At 33.7% G+C, this 19,401-nt stretch overlaps 1 protein-coding gene across 2 annotated transcripts in view; it reads left to right on the top strand.

The window, feature by feature from the left end:
- SKAP2 (src kinase associated phosphoprotein 2) overlaps positions 1 to 19,401 on the top strand; it is a 120,182-nt gene that overhangs the window by 23,086 nt on the left and 77,695 nt on the right. The gene's annotated exons all lie outside the window — the stretch shown is intronic.

Below are 19,401 nucleotides of genomic sequence, written 5' to 3'. Positions count from 1 at the left end.
CTTGCTTAATTTTGTTGTGCTACTTAATGGCTTGCTGTATTATTTATTTTATAAATAATGAAACAGTTTATATGATTGATATTTTTGTAAACTCCATGTAGAATAGGTTCATAAAATATTAAATTAATTATTCCTACAATGTTCCCTTCCATTAAGACAGTCTTTTGTAGAATGTTTTCTTTACATAAATTCTAAATTTGAGTTTTGCATTAAAAAAAAAATTAAACTCCTTAGCTGTTTTCCATGTTGTTTTATTCTGTATTCATTAAATTTAATGTTGAATGTGATTGTTTCGAAGATATGAGCAACTGAATATTTCAACAGTTAACGAGCTTGCTTTAGCATACTGTCCATATTTTTGAGGTTCGTTTATTGTAGACATAATATAAAAACCTTCTATGGATAATATATGGTGATATATTAAGTATATGTACAAATAAATTAATGATGTGTATTAATTGGCAGCACTAGAAGTTAGACAGACTTACTAGTGAATGATGTTTTCTGACATGATATGATGATCAAACTGTGCAGCTCCATTTCGAAATACAATTGCTGAATGAAAATACGCTTCCTGCAACATAGCACTCCACATTTTATGTTATCCAGATTATTCCCTTCGGAAACATAAATTGCTTTTATGAGGTATAAAATTATGTCTATTGCAGAACAGGGATAAGTCAAGTACATGCATAAGTGATAAACCTTCTAACCACTGATTCAGAATAACACAATATTTTTTACATGCAGAACTCTGTAAAATGTGTAACGATAATAATCACACATTTTCTTTTATATGGAGCTTGTTTTGCATTTTGGCAGTGTAACCTTCTGTTAAAAAAAAAAAGCCTTTTTGTTTTCAGGTTGAAATGTAATTATCAATCAAATTGAATATGGCTTTTATAAAACCCTAGTTAATTTTCCAAACTACAGATGAATGCAACTTTCCATTTATTTATTTTTGCTTACAAACGTAATAATAAAATTATTTATAATTGTAACTTAACAGCATGGTATTGATTACATAAAGGGTATATGAGAAATATGTATGTATGAATACTTAATAGGAGATATGATTATATGTGTTGCAAAACTGTAAAACAAGAAAAAAGTGAAAATATTCATAAAACTAAATATTGAATGATTGCAGAATGCTTGTACAAGAGAATGTGAAACATCAAATGAGTTTGTACAGATGAATGATTAATTTTTAGCCCATTATGGAAGCTGTAATTGTGAGATTAAGTATAATAGACTCTCTACAATATCTTGACTAATTAGTTACAACGTGGGTAAAAATACAGTTGACACAATTCTGTTATATTTAAGATGATGCTACCTCATATTGCTTCTACATTTTTGATAAATCTTGTTTAAATATCTAGTAGGATCTCAGAATGAGTAAAAGTTGAGGAAAAAAAAACATTTTAGTCTGTAAATAATTAAATTTATTGGAAGAGCGTTTCTGTTTTGCTCTTTGAATGTGCAGTGTGTCATTCAAAGGTCATTTTGATTTTAACATATATAATCTGTCATTCAAGTCTAGCTACCTAGACTATGTATGAAAATGCATGTTGGGAGAGGCAGTTTGATGCTTGGAAGTGCAATGTGCTTCAGTTCTCATAGATAAGGTACTAAGCTCCAAACTCAGCCGCGTTTTTATTTTTTAGCAGTCTGTTAGCGTTCAGTATTTAAAGCCTACACCAGTATCTTGATCTGTAAGGTAGACTGTTTAGTCTTACAAGGATACCAGTTTAGTTCAGCAGGGCTCTGTGCAGGTGTAAACGTCACTGTGCATATCCAATTGCAGGATCAAGGGTATAAGCATTAATAGAGGGGCCTAACAGTAGGTAGTCAAACTGTGAAGTGTGCTTTATTTATATTTGAGTCTCTTTTTTTATTAGCCTAGTATGTACTTTTTCTATTAAAAAAATAGATATTTTTTGCCTGTATATGCTTAAGTTAAAGACTAAGATTTGTAAAACCTCTGGAAGTATCATTATTTGCAATGTTGCTGTCAAAATGTAATTTGTGAAGGCACCCACTTGGTAACAGATAAAGAATTAGTGTATTACGTGTACATTACAGTCGTTGCAAAATCCTGGAGTTTTTGTGTGACCTTTGTCTAATGGTGTATTAATTAGAAGAGAGATAATCCATTTAACAATAAGTATGGGATAACTAAATTAGCACAGGTCACCTAAAGGCCTTTTGTCAAATCTGATTGTTATGTTGTCCTTTTGACTTTTACCTTATGGTAGGCACTAACAAAGTATCTAAACTTTGATGGATTATAAACTCTAAACATGATATGTATTTTTCATAATGCTAATGTAATTTTCTAGGTACTGAAAAGGTCAAACCCCCACATCTCTGTGTGCATTCTAAGTCTGTCTTTCCTTTTAATATTTCTTTTTCTCTGTTCCTCTGGTTCAAAAGTTCACTCAGTTCCCAAATGGCCACCTAATTTTCCAGTTATTCCCTCAAGCCATATGTGTTTTGGTTTCTTTATGGTTTATTAGGTACTGTAGGAAAGTAGCATAAGTTATATCTTCTAATGAAATTCAAGCACACTTCAGTGATGCTTTGACTTGATTGCTGGCAGCAATTAAATCACAACGAAGGAGAATGATGCATAGGCTTACATGTCCAGACACCCTACAGAAATTGGAAGAAGGATAAAACACAACAAAGTCCCCAAACAAAATAACAAACCCCAAAACAAGACAGACAAGACAAAACAAAACAGCAGTGCCAGGCACTCTGTTCTTAACTTGATTTTTTTTTTTTTTATTGGCTAAGAGCCTGATTGATAGCAAAATCATAACTTGCTGTATGCTAACAGGCAGAGTTCACTTGTAGGTTATTGTGAGCTGATAAAGGGTTAGATGGAGTTTTGATTTTCGCATTGGTCCTCGGTGCACCAGATTAATGGAATTTCAATGAGAGACTGGAGTAGTCACAGCTTTGTCAGAAAAACAGATGGAGATTCTATAGCCATGTCTGCTCATTAATACCAGTTGCCTGAAAGGTGTACTACTTCTCTATACAAAAGACTCAAGATAATTGATTTTTGAGCAGGGTATTTTTTCCACTTATTGATGAGTAGGTTTCTTGCAACTTAAATGACAGGTTTTTGTATAGTACATTGTATAACAATGTTATGTCGTGTAAATTCTTACTCCCCTTCCATCTGTATTTTGAAAAATGTGTGTGTGTGGAAATATATGTCTCGTTCTCTTTATAAGAGAAACTAAAGCACACTAAAATACTTAGAAAGCAAAATAGTAAGACTTTATTTAAGGTTGGTGGCAGACTTATTTTTAGTTGAGACTCTAATGAAATGAAAAATAAATTATGTTTTTGGGGAAATAACACTGTTTTTCATCTTATTTTCAATTGGCTTAGGATGATATTAAAATAGGTTCAATTCTGTGCTGAAACCAACAATGTACAATTGAAATGAACAATTAACAATGTAGTCGTCTTTTACTGTTACAAAACTTGAAATTATAAAATCTTTCATTTTATGGTACGGAAACTTGATTCCATGCTAGGAAATGCATTTCCTATTACAGGATAAATTCTCTGACATATTTTTTGTAACTACTGCAAGTGAATTGACCCTTTTTTCATGGTCATGAAGATAGGTCTATGTTTAACTTCTCAGCAAATATATGATTTGGTAGTTGCTGGATCTCAAAAGATCACAGTGAATGTTGATGAAGCAATTTAGGTTATTATCATTTCTATGGATAGTCTAGAAATGTTGCCTTGAGCAACATGTGATAAAAGTAGTACTAAAATATATCTAGAGAGATTTATCCTTTTTGTAATTATTGTATTTGTTTATAGTATATGAATAAAATATGCCTTTTAGTAGAAAATTCTTAAATAGAATAAGAATTTCATCCTGTAACGTTCCTCAGAGTTCAGGTGGATGATGGCAGGGTCTAAGCAAGCAAAATATGGCAGTTGGAGAGCTTTAAAGAATCAGAATAACTGGCTGAGTTGGGCTTTAACTGCTGGTCATCAGAACGAAGTCTTGGAAATGAGTACAATTGTTTGTTCTCCACAACATGTTTTTTCTTGTGTATATTCATGTAAATTTTTTTGGACAAGCCAACTGGCTTTGGCACTTTGTTTTTATGCAGCTGCTTTGGAAAAGCTGTATGCAAGTCTTTGCAGGCTTAAGTCAACTATTTTATATGGTTTGTTTTCTTTGTATGAACATCATATTTAGAATTTTGAATGATGAACTATGAGTGAAAAATTGTGTGACAGAATTTTGCATGCTGCTTATTTTGAAAGTTTAAGTCTGAAATAAAAGTTCTGATTAAGTTTCATTTCCCTCTTGCCCCCATTTGGTAGCGATGAAGTTTAGAATACTGTCACAGAGGAAAGGTAGTGTTCATCATGAGAGCTTTTTTTCTGTGTGCCATGTGAATACATGTATTTTCCCACTTTATTTGACTGCATTCCCACTGAGTTTATTTTGGAGGGACTATATCTAAGTGAGAACTTAAGCGAGTGTTCCATCATGAAGCCAATTAAATACTGTTAGTAGCTATGTTAGCAAAGGTTGGAGAATGGAAAATACAGCTAGGATTTTTCAGTCCTCTCCCTTTTCTTCTGCCCTTCCTTTCCTCCCCATCGTACACTGGCTTACCACTGTTTTAATGTCATCACTTATAGGACATTTGGTTGCCTTGGGAATGAAAGTACTAGAAGTTTACTTGTGTCATGCTAGAAGATTAATTATCTGCTCTGTAATACTAGAGGTAGTTCCAACCTAAGAGCATGACAACCATTCAAAAAAGCAAGAAGCACTTGTTTGGGATGTGTGTGTGCGTGTGTTGTATTTTGTTTTTGTCATAGGTAGATATTTCTTAAGGCAGAAAACTATGCATTTTCTTACCTAATTTTTTGTTTAAATAATCAAGCTTGATTTAAAAGGACCACAGTGAGGGAAAGCAACATGTAGGTTTATTGAGACATTTGGTCTTTGGTGAGGAAAAAGTGACTTCTACTTCATGCTCTTATTAGGAAATTGCAGGAGGGCAATATCATCAGTTCCATGGGAAATGGATGAAGACTGGACTTTGTTACACTGGCTTTGTTTTGAGATGATGCTAGTTACTGTCACAGTTGTAACTGGAAAATATCATTATGATTTATTACCTTGACACATGCAGGTAATTATATACAACAGTGTTGATATATGTTTTTGTCAACAGTTTAGTAACTATTTTGCTGTGTCTTAATAGATGGTCTATGCCAGAGGAAATATGTGTTGCAATGTGTGAAACTGTATGCGAAACTCTGTATGCGTTTCTGGGCGACTTCTGGCTGAAAAAGTAATAGAACTGATTGAAAATGCTACTTTCAGAATTCTAAGAAATCTTGATTAGCAACTCAATCTCAAGCAGGAAGACCTCAGTCAAAAATTTCTAATGTGGTATGCTGAGGCTGTCAGAGCAGGGGATACTCACTAGGGAATATGGCTGAGATGCTTACAAACAGTTTGAGTATCTGAAGGCTTCGGTATGTTCCCTAGACAGGAACATTTTTAACCGTGTCACCCAGAATAGAATCTTTTACAAGTTGATGAAAGGCAATGGAAAATAAAACATACTAAATAGGAGCATAAACTGTGAAGAGCATTTTGCAAAATTCAGATCTTGACAAAAATCAATGTCTTCTTTTAATGTTTCTTTTCAAAGTGGTAATGGGATACTGGTCCATTTGGGACTGTATGAGCATAAACTCCTAGGCCCAAATCCGTTTATTGAGCAGAGAAGAAGGTGATGTTAACCTTGCTAGAATTGTCAAAAGCTGTAAAGACTATCAGCTCCTTTTTGGATAGGAGGGACATCAAGAGTCAAGTCAGTTATCTCCTTGACTGTAACTGTGATGTTTCTTGGCAGATATGTTGCATCTGTTTCTAAAAATGTGCTGCTTCAGTCACGCAGGCAACTTACGCCAGTGCTGCACAATACTTGCTAATAGAAAATATATAACCAAAACTTTCCTTGCCAGTTTATTGACATTTGTCTGTGTTTCATCCATTAAGGACATGAAAATAGTATATTTCCTTTTTCTTTCTTATATTATATTTGAAGACTGAAAAAAGATTGTAAATTTCCAGATGTAAATGCTGTGGAAATCTTAGGAAAAAAACAAGTGACTGAGCTACTTATTTGTTTGTTTATAGAATCCATAGCAGTGAATAGATCAGCAATGACTTATTTTGGAGAAGCAAGAAGTAAATAAAAATTTGCATGTGAAATAAGCAAAACTAATCTGATTAATTTTGATTTACACCATTTGTGTAGAACAGAAGGATGTCCAGGAAACAGAAATTACAAGTAAAATTCTGGCCCTGTTAAAGTCAATGGTAAAGTTAAAAAAGGTATCATATAGGTTAACAGTGTGTACAAATTGATGATACTAAATCGCTTGAACTTCTAATTATCATGATGAAAAACTTCTGTTAAACAATAAACCCCTGTGTTCTTTTAACATTTACCTTTCTCCCGTGGGAGAAATGACAGGGTTTGTTGCTCATTTTATTTCATCTATGTTGCTTGAGTGACTGAGCAATAGCGAAACAGTCATGTATGCTCTACCACTGTCCAGTACAGTATCCATAATAAAAACAAATAACAACCTGTTTTACCAATTTCTTTTGAATATTAAATCATAATTTTATCCAAGGTATCTAACAATAAGGTTGTAAAAACAGAAAGCTGAAATACAGTAGATTTTTTTCTTTATTTTGTATTGCTTCCTGACCTAATGTGTGTTTTCTTTTTTTTTTTTTTTTTTTTTAATCAGCTCTTATACATCACAAATAGCTGAAATAAAAAGGAAGAGGGGAAGGTTTTCCATTCATCTTCCTGATACAGGAGTTTTCTAGTGTGTTTTGAAGGCTGTTAATTATGGATTTAGGACTTTATTAGGGCTTTCCTCAGTTGAGGGCTAGGATTAGGGCATTTCTGTGCCCTGATTTCCCTATACTTTCTTTCTGCCAAACATTAACGAGAAGTCAGCATCTATTCTGCTCCTTACTCCTACCCTCCTGGGACCAGATGGAGATTGCATTAAAGGTAGATGATAGACCATTGCTTCATGCTTCTTCAGCAGTACCTGAGGTAGGTGATAATTTAGCACCCTGCCAGAGGTGTCCTCATCCAACATATCATTGCCACTCCAGCATTCTAGAGAAGAAGCATCTTTTCCTTCATAGAATGACAGGAAAGAGGAGTGTGACAAGAAAATGGATCTGCCTTCAACATACTATGCAGCTGGCCCAAACATCTTGGAGAAGGACAAACTCTTCAGAAACAATTGGTGTGGTTTCTTTGTTTCTGACTACAGAAATATGTAAACGAACCTCTCTCTGGTACTTTGTTTTCCATGTCAAGGATGAGGCTTTAGAGTGCCTGGATGTAGAAACCACTCGTTGGGAGAGGGAGGAAGTAATTGAAAGTCTTGCAATAAAAATAAGAATTAAAAAAAAGTTTTGGTGTAGGTTTTTATTCGAATTGGCGATTAGTAATCTGTAGCCATTTTTAATTCATAGTACATATTGAGGTGTATATCAGCATTAATGAAGAGAAGAAGATTTTCTTGCATTCCTAGTTTTGTTTATTAACTGGTGGATACTTTCTGTAGAGATGTACAGTGCATCTGTAGTGCTTAGGCAAATTCAGAAAGTGCCTGCTTTCTGTAAAGTGTTATATAATCTGGGCATTAATTTAATGGATTTGATTTTGTTCCTTTTTGTATAAGAGGGAGGTCGCAGTGGATTAATATTTGTGAATTTTGAGGTTAAATTTGAATGGAAAAGCAAAGATTACATCATAAAAAGGTTTAATAAAGTGTTGTGTAAAGAAAAAAATATCTGTAAATTAAATCATGGTATTTGCTGTATAGGCAAATTCATTATTACTTTTCTCACAAGTGTTACAGACATCATTCACTGCTTTATAAAATTGCAGTAGGAACTGTACTTTCCTTGGACATTTGTCACTAGACAGTTTGACTGATAGTTTCCTTGGTAATTCTTTATAGAAGCTCACTTGGATTACTTGCACATAGAAGAGCAGGAGGCTAAAAATGTTGAATGTTGTCTTTCCTCCAAACAGTAGAATTATCACTATTGTGTTCTGTACTAATTTTAGTCAGAATCTATTCACCAGTATCGAAATAATGAAATGTAGTATCCCATGAGGGATCATAGCCCTGTTTTCAGGCAGTTGGAAAAAGATGTTGGCTCATTTTGGTCAAGGAAATTTTGGATGATCCTTATACTGTCTAACAGAGGTGAACTTCTGGTCTAAACAAGATTTTTCCTGAAGTTGTCGTGAATATTCATTCACCCTGTCTGCTTGAACACGCATTCCATATTTAATGGAAAGTACATCATAACCTGTTAAAAACTTCCCAGAGACATTCTGATCTTCATATAAAGCATGTTTTTGCTTATAACTTGACTGTAGAACTTGAAGTTTTGGGATGTGAACATGTATGATGTCCAAGATATTCACAGTGAATATTCACAGATGCAGTTAACTTACATGCTTCACATATTTGCAACTGTGCACTATCACTTTGAATTTAAGAGTTAAGAGGAAAAGATTACTGTAAAGAGATAATGTAATTAGAGGGCAGAATGATGTTTGGACAGTGTATAAGATTGTGCTATAAGATGAAAATGCGATAGAAACAAGTGAAGTGAAGATGGTCTGAGCCTTTTCTGGTAGGTAACAGATAAATGACTTTCTCAAGCATGGATACAGGAAATGGGCCTTATTATTAGAGTTGTCTGGGAAAGAAGTTAATGGAAGTGTTATCATTGACTTTCAATTAAAAGAAAAATTAACCTGCCATATTTTCAACGAGAGAGTCTTAACACAAATTCTTATATATTTTGTCTATTTTGTGTTTAGTAATCTGAGTGTGTATGCGTATGCATGTGCTGAGGGGAAAAGTTTGTCTTTTTGATTTCTATAACAGCCTTCCTGACAAAAAGTCCAGAATGGAGTATTTTCTCTCTCATTTAAGAGCTTCTTCAAAGGCTATCTTTACTAGTGTGTTATAACAGAAAAAAATTGAGAATACCACAAACATTTTTCAACAAAGCTTTTTGGAATCTTTTAATAAAATACTTGTTCTGCAATTGTTTGTGTAAAAACGTTGCAATTTAGAAGTTGAAAATAGACAAAATGATGTAGTCTAATGTAATATTGTCAAGTGCAGAGATTTTTTTTTCTGTAATCTCTATAGATGTATTTGGAATTTAATGCAGTAAATAAACTGCAAAATAAAAATTTTCTGTCTTTGCTTCATAACCACAATGTAACTGCAAGTTTCATTTGGCAATTTTATGGACTATGTCATGCATTTGATAGAAAAAAATGTGTTTGAATATGTATTTCATTTATATATTTACATATATATATATAGATGTATGTATGTATATGCTGTACTTTTTCTTTTTTCCTTTTTCCTTTTTCCTATATCAGATCACTGGAGTTTTTCAGTACTCATTCATTTGAGCAATATTTAGAATGAGGTATAAAAATAATGTGAAAATGCCATAGTGAGCTGGTGATAATTGATTTACTCCATCACGCTGAAATACCTCTTGTTTTCCTCTTCCTCCTCCCTTGGGCAATAATCATGGGATCAAGCTGCCAGTCTGTAGATACAATTTTTCCAGCAGTGCCATCTGGCTACTTGGCACTAGAAGTTGTACTGGCTTCTATGCTATTTCCATTGATTTTTGTCAAATGTTAGATAGTTGATGAGATGTCTTCTGCTAGTGGATGCTGATTTACACCTCTCCCTCCCCCTCACCCGATTACTGGTTTGTATTGGTGATTTAAGGGATCTCTAAGGGATCTCTTACATTCAGTGGTTTTGAGGATACGGGATTTTTTTTTTTTTTTTTTTTTTTTCTGGCAAGGAGTTAGGATTTAATATGGGGTCTGTTTGAAGGAAAAACTGGGATTCATGTATGAATTTGCCTTCTCTACCCATGTGTAAAATACAGTTTATGTCATGACCTTTGTATTTTTTTAATAGAAAAAAATGTTCTCTCGCAGATTTTTTTTTTTGTAGATATTCAACATTGATGTAGAATTTACTCCTTTTTATTTTTGGAAATGTTCACTTTTTAAAGAAATTATGAATAGACTGTAAGAATTTGAAGGATCTGTGTAACAGATGTGACAAGCTTTATGTTTTGGAACATAAACCAGTCAACAGAGCTACTTTTTTATTACAGAGCTGCAGTTTTGTTTTTGTTGCCGTCTTTTAATAAAAGAAAAAATGGCTTATGGTTTTTATAAATGTGGCACAGTAGAACAAACACATCCGAGTTGCTTTATTCCATTCAAGTCTTAAATGCATTTCACTGCCATGCAAAATATAAAGATGTTATAGATGAAGAGTTAGAACTAACTGCTTTTATAATGGGTGAGAGGGGTATGAAGAGAAGCATCTTGGTCTAATCTTATTTTTTCCTTCAATATTATTCACTTTTTATTTCTTATTTTTATTTCCTGTAATATTCAGAAAACATTCATTAAAAAAAATTGTCTCTGACTATTCCAATGCAATATGAAGAATAAAATTTCAGATAACACTTTTTTTATTCTACTTTTTTGAAAAAAAAACCCAACTTGAATATTTTGGATGATTTATTTAAAAAAAAAAAATCCAAAGCCCCTTCTTTTATTGTATTAGTGAGTAAACTCTTAGTAAATAGGAAAATGCCAATAATTTTTTTAATCCTTTATAAATTTGTTCTTTTAGCCACCATTTTTTTTAAAGTGCTATATTTCAGGTGAATGAGTTGTACTCCTCCCTGGGTGTAAACCTAAATTTTCTCTTTATAGTCTGTGTTGAAAGTACTTAAATTGTTCAGGGTAACCCTGTGAACTCTCGAACATGAACACTTGTGTTTAGTGACCTACTGGAATATTTTTATATTGAATATTATACCTAAAAGCAGAAAATAATAAGCACTATTTATTTATCATTCTGTCTTAGTATTCTGTATATATGTACTCCCATGGTAAAATATCTGTATTATAAAATACTAATAAACTAGTATTTAAATAAATACTATTTATTGTTCTTTTCCAATACTGGAGAAATTGGCCAGTATTGAAAACGAGACTAAAAAATCTTAAATCTTCAGATTAAATTCTTAAATGCTAAGAGGGCCATGGTGAGAATTTTGTAGCAGTTTGAATAAAATTTCAGGGATCTCTTTATAGTCTCTTGTCTCTTTATAGTAGTCTTATAAAGAAGAATAAGAAAGACAGGGTGTCTGAATGTGACTGTCCTCATCAATAACTTGCCTCTGATACATTAAAAATACCCGTGTTTGTATGAGTCTAGATGAAAGAATCTATAGAAACAGCAGTAATATCAAAGTATGACATGTACAGCTAAAAATGCATGATATATTGTAATAGGGGAAGTGTAAGTCTTTACTTAGTTTCACAAAATGAAAGATTTTAAGAGGGCATTTCATGACTTTCTAAAATATCATCAAATCTTCTTTTGGTTTGTAACTAAATGTGAAGTCCCAATTGTCTGGGATGCCACCTCATTAAGATTTACGCGGTCATCAAAAATGCCCAGAATTGTTTGTTGGCGATACTCTAACTCAAATATATAAAGGGGATACCACAGCATTTTTCTTTAGAATCACAGGGAGTTCAGTGACCTTTTGTGGCAAATTATGTAGAAAGAAAATATTTATATTCATTTAAAATAACCTCCATGAAGCAATAGTCTCATTACCCTGTTTGATCAATTCCTCCTAGCCGGAGCTGCAGCGGGCTGCTGTTGCCATTGGCTGCTGGAATACGCTGCGAAGGGGCTAATGGTGATGGTGCTCATCAGGACAGGGTTCAGCCAGCGGTCAGCAACAAATAATTCAAGACTGTTTCTAAGTTTGTGGCTGGTGGAATTTGCTTCTTGCCCCAAGCCAGCAGCATTGCTGAGCTGGGCTATTTGATTAGAAGAGAAGCATATTTGCTTCTTAGCAACTGCACATTTGCACAACACACAGCCCTATACTGCCTCCAAAGGTTTTCCTTTTGTGATGGTGGAATAATACTTTACTGTTGATTGACAGACAAAAGAGATCTTTGCAATGCAGAAGAGTTTACAACCAATTTTTTCTGTCTTTTGTAAACTTATAGTAGCTACTTTTTAATTTAGTATTGCCTGATGCAAATTTTTATATGCAGCAAGACTTTCCACGATTTGAACGCCTATATTTAACCTATTACTGCTATGCGTATTTAAAGGACAGATGCACACTTGCATTTAATAATTGATGTGTGCAGTTTTTCTCCAGCAGGTCTGCTTAATAGAAATCATTTTCTACTGTTTTTTTTGAAATAGCTATATTGGAAATACGGAAAAAGCAGTTTTGAGATTGCTATCTCCTATTCAAAGTGATATTCTAGTTGTTCATTTTATATTAAGATGATGGTAAAGTGAAAGCTGTTCTATTCTTCATGCTTTTTAAAAATATATATAAACAAAACTGCATCAGCAGTTAGGACTCTAATAGTGCATGTGTGTAAAGTTTTCAGTGTAACATTTCCCATAGGAAGTGAGTCTACAGAAGAAAATGTGTCAGTAGAAGACAAAGGTATTTATAACACTGGTAATCCTTGAAAAAAGACAATTCAGGAAAGTCTGAGTTTTACAGTCAGAGGAGGCCAGGGCAGGAAAAAAAACAAACTTTTTTTTTTTTTTTTTTTTTTTAATGGTTTTACAACTTCTTCTTCTTCTTTTTTTAACTCCTCCCCCCCCCCCCCCCCACCTCCTGGCCTGTATTTGATTGTGGAAGTTTCCTTACTGCCATAGCAGAGTGCTTAAATTGCTGATGTGGTTACTGAAATGTTGTATGAAATAGTAAGTACAGTTAGTATTTGTGTGGATTTTTGACGCAGTTATCCACTTGCATATTTTCCTAAATCAAGAAAACAGCTTTTATAATTAAAAATAATGAAGAGTACTTTTTTACGTAGTATTTACAAGCTTTAAAAATTATTCCTTTCAAGGGATAGGGAGAGTTAAAGCAGGAGTACAAAATAGTGGTGCATATTTGCATGGCTAATGTTAGCATCCACGGGTTTACTTACTAATAATCATTTCAGTGGCAATTCAGAGCCAAAAGAGGAGAGGAGGAAAGCTATCTGATGTGGTGAGATAGTAATAAACCCCAGATGTCCCTTTTTAAATCTACTTTAAGCCTACCATTTTTTTTTAATGTAGGATTTTTTTCTTTAAGTCAGAGGAATAATTTAAATAATAATCTGAAGCTTAAGCTTATAGGAGAACTTCAGGGGTGGAGAGGAAGGAGCAGGATAAGGTGAAAGAGGTGAGGGGGAAATTGTTGGCCAGTTTGGGAAATAGGTGTACAGGCCGTGTGTACTGCTGAGCAAGAAGCAAGACATAAGTGTGCACGACTGTATTTTGGAGACTCTGGAAGGGCTGATCAGGGACTTGCTTCATTTTCTTTCCTCTTGTTATATATGATATCTATAAATTTTTAGAATTGTTTTAACATACTGGTAGGATTTTGCTGTCTGTAGGGAGGGGTACTTGCATTGGCTTAATTTCTGAGATATTCAGAGTTGTGATAGTGGATAGTGGCTGCTTATTATGCTGCTGAAGCCCCAAAGAAAAGTTTACAGCTGATAACTAATATTTATATATCTAGATACCGATTGAAGTGTTACCTGTGTTCTACACAATTGTTAATATATGCATAGTGAATTAGTATTATTTTTTTTCATTACAGAGCCTTTTGCAAGCTCTAGGCTCTTTGAAGAGTGACTAAAATATTTGGAAATTGCCACCAATCTAGCATGAAAATGCAACTACATCCTGGGTAGAACGTGTTAGGTTTTACAATGGCACTATAAACAATACCCAGCAATTTTAAGAGCAGGATATGAAGAATATCTTACCTAATTGAAATGACAAGGGATTTTTGCATAGGTAGATGCAATTATTCAAATTGGAGGTGAGCCAGAACACTGAGGTTAGTCCCCTCATCTTGCTAATTAGGCTTTCAGTTTCATTAACAGTCATTGAGAGATTGGGTGACTGACTTCTGTATGAACCTTACCACAGAACATGTAAAGATTCTTTTATTTATCTATTTTTTTAATTTGTTCTTTAGAAGCATCCCTTGGATTATGCTAAGAAGTCTACATAAAAAATTATTAAGGATCATTTTTGGTTGTATAACTCAAATGCAGAGATAAATGTATATTTTAATGTATGAGATGTGCAGAAGACTGAACATATAAAGGCTGAAGTCAGCATGATTATGCCTAATTTTGGTTAGACTGTGTGCCTCAACTAAGCTGCCAGCATGTTTATATTAGTGGCATTTTATTTTCCTTTTGCAATATATAAGGATTTCTACTATGTAAGCAGTTAAAATATCTACCATTAAAAATGCATGTGTTAAGAAAGGAAAATAATTCAGTTTTGTTGTGCTCCCAGAATATTTTCAACCTGGGGCAAATTTAACTTTAAAGAGGTGCGAGGAATCTACCATTTTTTGTTTTCTTTAAGCCCTTACGTAGGAAATACAACTTAATGAGTGTGGCATTTTTGAATTCCAATGCTACTCTAATACCCTGTCATTGGTTTCTTATTTTTTCTTTTCTGTTAATTGCCTTTGTCCTTTGGAAATAGTAGTTTGGGGGAGGAGGTGTTTGGTTTTGTTTTCCTTTTTAGGGAATAAACTATTCTAATGAGGTGCAGTGAATTGTACCATACTGTGCTGGTACCAAATAGCTGCTTGCTAGGTTTTGGGAAGGGCCTTGGCTGCCTGAACGTCAGTGAAATCTCCAGGTCAATCTTTTTTCAACCAACTTGTCCTTTTCCAAGTTCTCCGATCATTTTCTTCTACTCAAGAATGTCAGGCAGAGAATTTCTTCTATGTATTTTTAGTTAGTTGCAATTTGTATCTCAAATTAAAAATGGCCTTCAGCAATGAAAATTGCTTCTATAAACCATGAAGGTGAAAATATTGTAGAGAAAGCATGTGTACTGAGTCCGAATGTTTAAAAATGTGAGAAGTTACAGTCACGTGTGTGAAACCAAACAAGGCACAACAATCGCTCTGAAAATGGGTAAATAAATGAGTAGCTCAGAATTGGAGCTACTCAGGTGGGTTTCTTTCTTTCTTTCTTTTTCTTTTTTTTTTTTTTTTCCTTCACTCTCTTTTAACAGTTAGAATATTCCTTTTCTAAGCCAAACATTGCTGTAAGGAAAGATGTAGTTGCAGTTTACCATTATTTCAGTTTTTACAGCTGTACAGATGAGGCCATAATTTGTCCTTTTGGTTTGATGCTTACGCTGATGATCCTGCTGTCGTTCTTCGTGGATCCTTTGGGACTGAGAATCAATTACCAGCTCTCATGGCTTTTTCATGTCAGCTTCTTCATCTGTAAGACTATTTTAACTATGAAGACTGGTGATTTTTTAAATGATTTTGAACAAAGTTATCTTTGTGAGTTTTATTTTGTTTTACTGTCTGAAACATACAATATTGGAGAAAATGCTGCTTGTGAAAAAAGAACAAATATAATACTGATGTGTCATTCTATTCCCATTGTTCAATATACTTCTAATCTTATAGAAAAGTGGCTTTCAGTAGTGATATAAACATACATACTGGTATCACATAATACATGAATATCGATTTTGGAGACAAGAGTCCCTTGATACTTCCTTGCCATTAAATGGCTTTCTGTAGTGTTCTTCAGCACATTTTTTGTGTGTGTTTTTCAGTAACTTATTGTGAAAGTATATTATTTTGAGGGAACTGCAAATTGTATGCACAGAAATCTGGTAATGCATTAGCATAGCTATTTATAGATGAAAATACTTTTGCAGGAACTTTAAAGATCCAATATACAAAGGAACCTTTATAATGCTTAGTTTTTTATTTTGGTGTATCATTTTGTTAATAGTCACAGATTCATTGACTGCTTATGAGAATTCTGTTTATTTACTGTCTTAAACTGTGATTTATCCTTTGTGAACAAAAAATGAAAAACTCTGAAAATTACCGAATGCTGTAATTGTCAGTAAATGTGTTTAACACTTTTCATCCGTCATTCTATTTTCATTGGATCAGGTAGTTTTAAAATCTTCCACTCTATCTATGTGTACCTAATTTCAATTAGTCCATGCTCCGAAGAGCCTAATCTGAAAAAAAATAAGAAGTGGGAGAAAAGATTAGGAAATGGCATTGCAAAGATACTAGTAGAGGACTTAGGCTCTACAAGAAATATATAGCAGGGTTTGAAATTAAATCTATCCTTAGAAATCTTGCTTCTTTGCTAGAAATGTAACTGTCAACTCAGAAAAAGCCCAGCTTGTTAGGAATGGAGTGATATTATTCTGTGCATTGCTATGTAGCTTATTTATATGTTACTGTATTATGGATTTAATATTCGGAATACTTCCTGGTATTGGATGCAGCTATCTGCGGGAGCTTTCATAGTAATCTCCTGCAACAAACATGTATCAGTGAACATCAACCTGTAGGACATGGGGGCATGAGGACAGCAAGTATTTTGACAGCAAATATGTGGGTCTTGTTGGCTCAGTTTTTGAAGTTCTTCTTCAAGCAGGCTTCGCAGAGATCAGATCATGCACAAACTTCATAACTAATAATTTATTGCCGTAACTAAAATCAAATGCGCAAAAATCCAGGAAAGAAAGCAAAGTGATAGCATTTGAAGGAGTGTTTTTGTTTTTACTCTATTTATGGTATGAATTTGTACATAGGTGGCAAATCCAGTACTTGTGTTAGAGTTCTCCATCTCCACCTGTCGAAGTTCATGATGTGGGCAAAGGGGTAGAGTGGCAAAAGCTCAGTTATTTAAGTCCTTAAGCTAATATTTTGTTTTTTGAGTGAAAGTGAGAATTGAAATGGTGCGTGTTCAAACTTGAGGGAATATTTTAGCTTTGATATATATGCTAAATTGCACCAACTATTTGCATGCGTTGGGTAACAGCACTTGTACCTGACCTGTTTTTGTATTAAAAAAAGGAGGGGAAGCAAAAGCGATATTAGAGTCAAAAATTAATTTACTTGGCAGGTTGGTTTGGGAAATCATTTAATGTAGATAACCAGAATCATCTTACCATAAGAATCCTCTTTCACGGTCTTTTCCTCAGTGTTTCTTTTTCAAGTTCGTGCATGCTATAGCTACCACATGCAGTTTCATGTGGTACATCTGTGAAATCAGTCTCATACCTGTGCTAACTTCTGCTCTTCCCCTTCTCTCTTCCCTCCTAAAGCTGCTTACATTACTTTGAAAAAGAGGCAGGGTGTGGGAGTGTTCACATGGATTGCCGAGGGAGAGTTAGCCAAGCAATAATGATATGGCAGACACAAAAATAATAAGTTTTCTCCTGTAAGTGGCTAAAAGAAAAGAAAAGAAAAACATAGTGAAACAACAAAATTTTCACAGCATTTCAGGATAGAAGTGAATATTGCTTCCCTTTTATGAAGACAGTAGTGGAGGCAAAGTAATTCTGATTTATCCAGTGTGGCATAAGGAATCTGGTTAAGAGCCAGGACTAGTACTGTGTTTTCTAGCTCCTGCTTACATGGTAAGGTCTCTCCATTATGTCTCACATTTTCCAGCTTTCTGAAGTTTTTGACAATTTGAAATGGATATTAAAGGGACATAGGGTAAACTTTTTTGTTTCTGTCTTCAAAACCACATCATTTATTAACAGATGTCATCGAAACGTGTATACAACTTCCATGGGTTTGAGTGTTATTGTAAATGGTAAAAAGACTTTCCTCTTTAAGTTTAAGCTGGTGTCGTCTTTTGAAGTACAAGAGGTGTCTGTAGTTTTGTATAATGTCTTAATATTATTTTAATATGATAATGTTGGTATCCCTTTGTGTTTTAAAAAATACCACATTGTGGTGCGATATTTCAATATCAAAAAACACATTTAGGTAAGCAAAGGTATAGGACACTCCCTCCCCCTCCCAAAAGAAAAAAAAAGTTACAGCAATGCACTATACTGCTAATAGGGGTACTGAAATTGAGCTAATCTTCCTTTGCTGGTTTATTTTAGGGAATTTCTTAAAAAAAAAAAAAAAAAAAAAAGAGTGGTGCCATTCAGAGGCTGGTACCTAGGCCATACCAGAAATGGTGAAGTAGGTTCTGGAGGTAATATTTGCTACCTGGAAGATCACAGCAAACTTGCTGAAACTGGTGGGAAAAATTTGTAAGAGTTATTCTTCAAGTTGCAAGAGATAGAAGTGATTTGGCTTCACTTTAAAAACAGCAGCCTAAAACTGAGCTGGCTGAGTATTATCATTACTCCAAAGCAGCATAATTACCATTAGGAGAGAATTGGTTCCTTTAAAGGGAAAAATAATGAAGGGAAAACTTCTTAAAATGAGTTTATTACATTTTTCTTATAAAATTACTCTTTCATTTTGTTGATTAATGTTTGAGTTTAAGATTTTGATGTAGGCATTTCACCATTATAATTCTGAAATATGGGAAGTCCTTGAAAACATTCCCGGATTGCCTTCTGTCTGTCTGCCTTGTAAAAGATCCTTTCAGTTAAATGGACCATCCTCCTTAAATGATGTCATTAGCTTGGATTGAAAAGACATTGCCTGCAGGGAAATCATTTAATTGTCTTAAAGTGCTCTACTTCTGTAGATCTTGAAGCAGCACCCTCACTTCCATCTTCGTATCAGATAATTCATCTAAAATTCTGTTTTTAATCTCTGACGAAATATTGAGATGTAATTTCCACTTTTATTGGAGAAATTTGAGACCTTTTATAGTCTTGTCTCTGTCAAATGGATGGAAAAGTTTCACTTGTTGAAATGCAAATAGCTAATGTCTTTTTTTTGACTTGAAGAATTAATTTAACTTGCATTCATGCAGTGCTTTATAAATATTAATGTGTTGAACTTTTACATTTCACTGACACAAAGTTACACTTTTTACATATGTATTTCCCAAATGAATAACATTGGCTTGTTCAACTAGGAAGCTAAGTTTTGGGAATGAATGCAAATATATTTATTTTTTTATTTTTGCATTTAAGAAAAAAAGAAATGACTGTTTGCTTTATTCATTGGGCAGACTAAATTCTCAGTCAATTGTGTAAAAGTTCGTTTATCAGAGGTGCTGGGAATTTTTAACTGAGTAGGCACTGAAAACAAAAAAAACTATTGATGAGCTAGTAATTTAATTAGAAAATGTCATATTTGAAAATGTGCAAGTTTGTTTATATTTCACTTCAGTTTTTAAATTAATAAAATACTTGAAAGCAGAAAGAAAATAA

Source organism: Rhea pennata, chromosome 2 (assembly GCF_028389875.1).
Source record: "Rhea pennata isolate bPtePen1 chromosome 2, bPtePen1.pri, whole genome shotgun sequence".
Taxonomy (NCBI): Eukaryota; Metazoa; Chordata; class Aves; order Rheiformes; family Rheidae; genus Rhea; species Rhea pennata.
The sequence above is the reverse complement of the archived record's forward strand: the minus strand, read 5'-3'. Positions and strand labels throughout refer to the sequence as shown.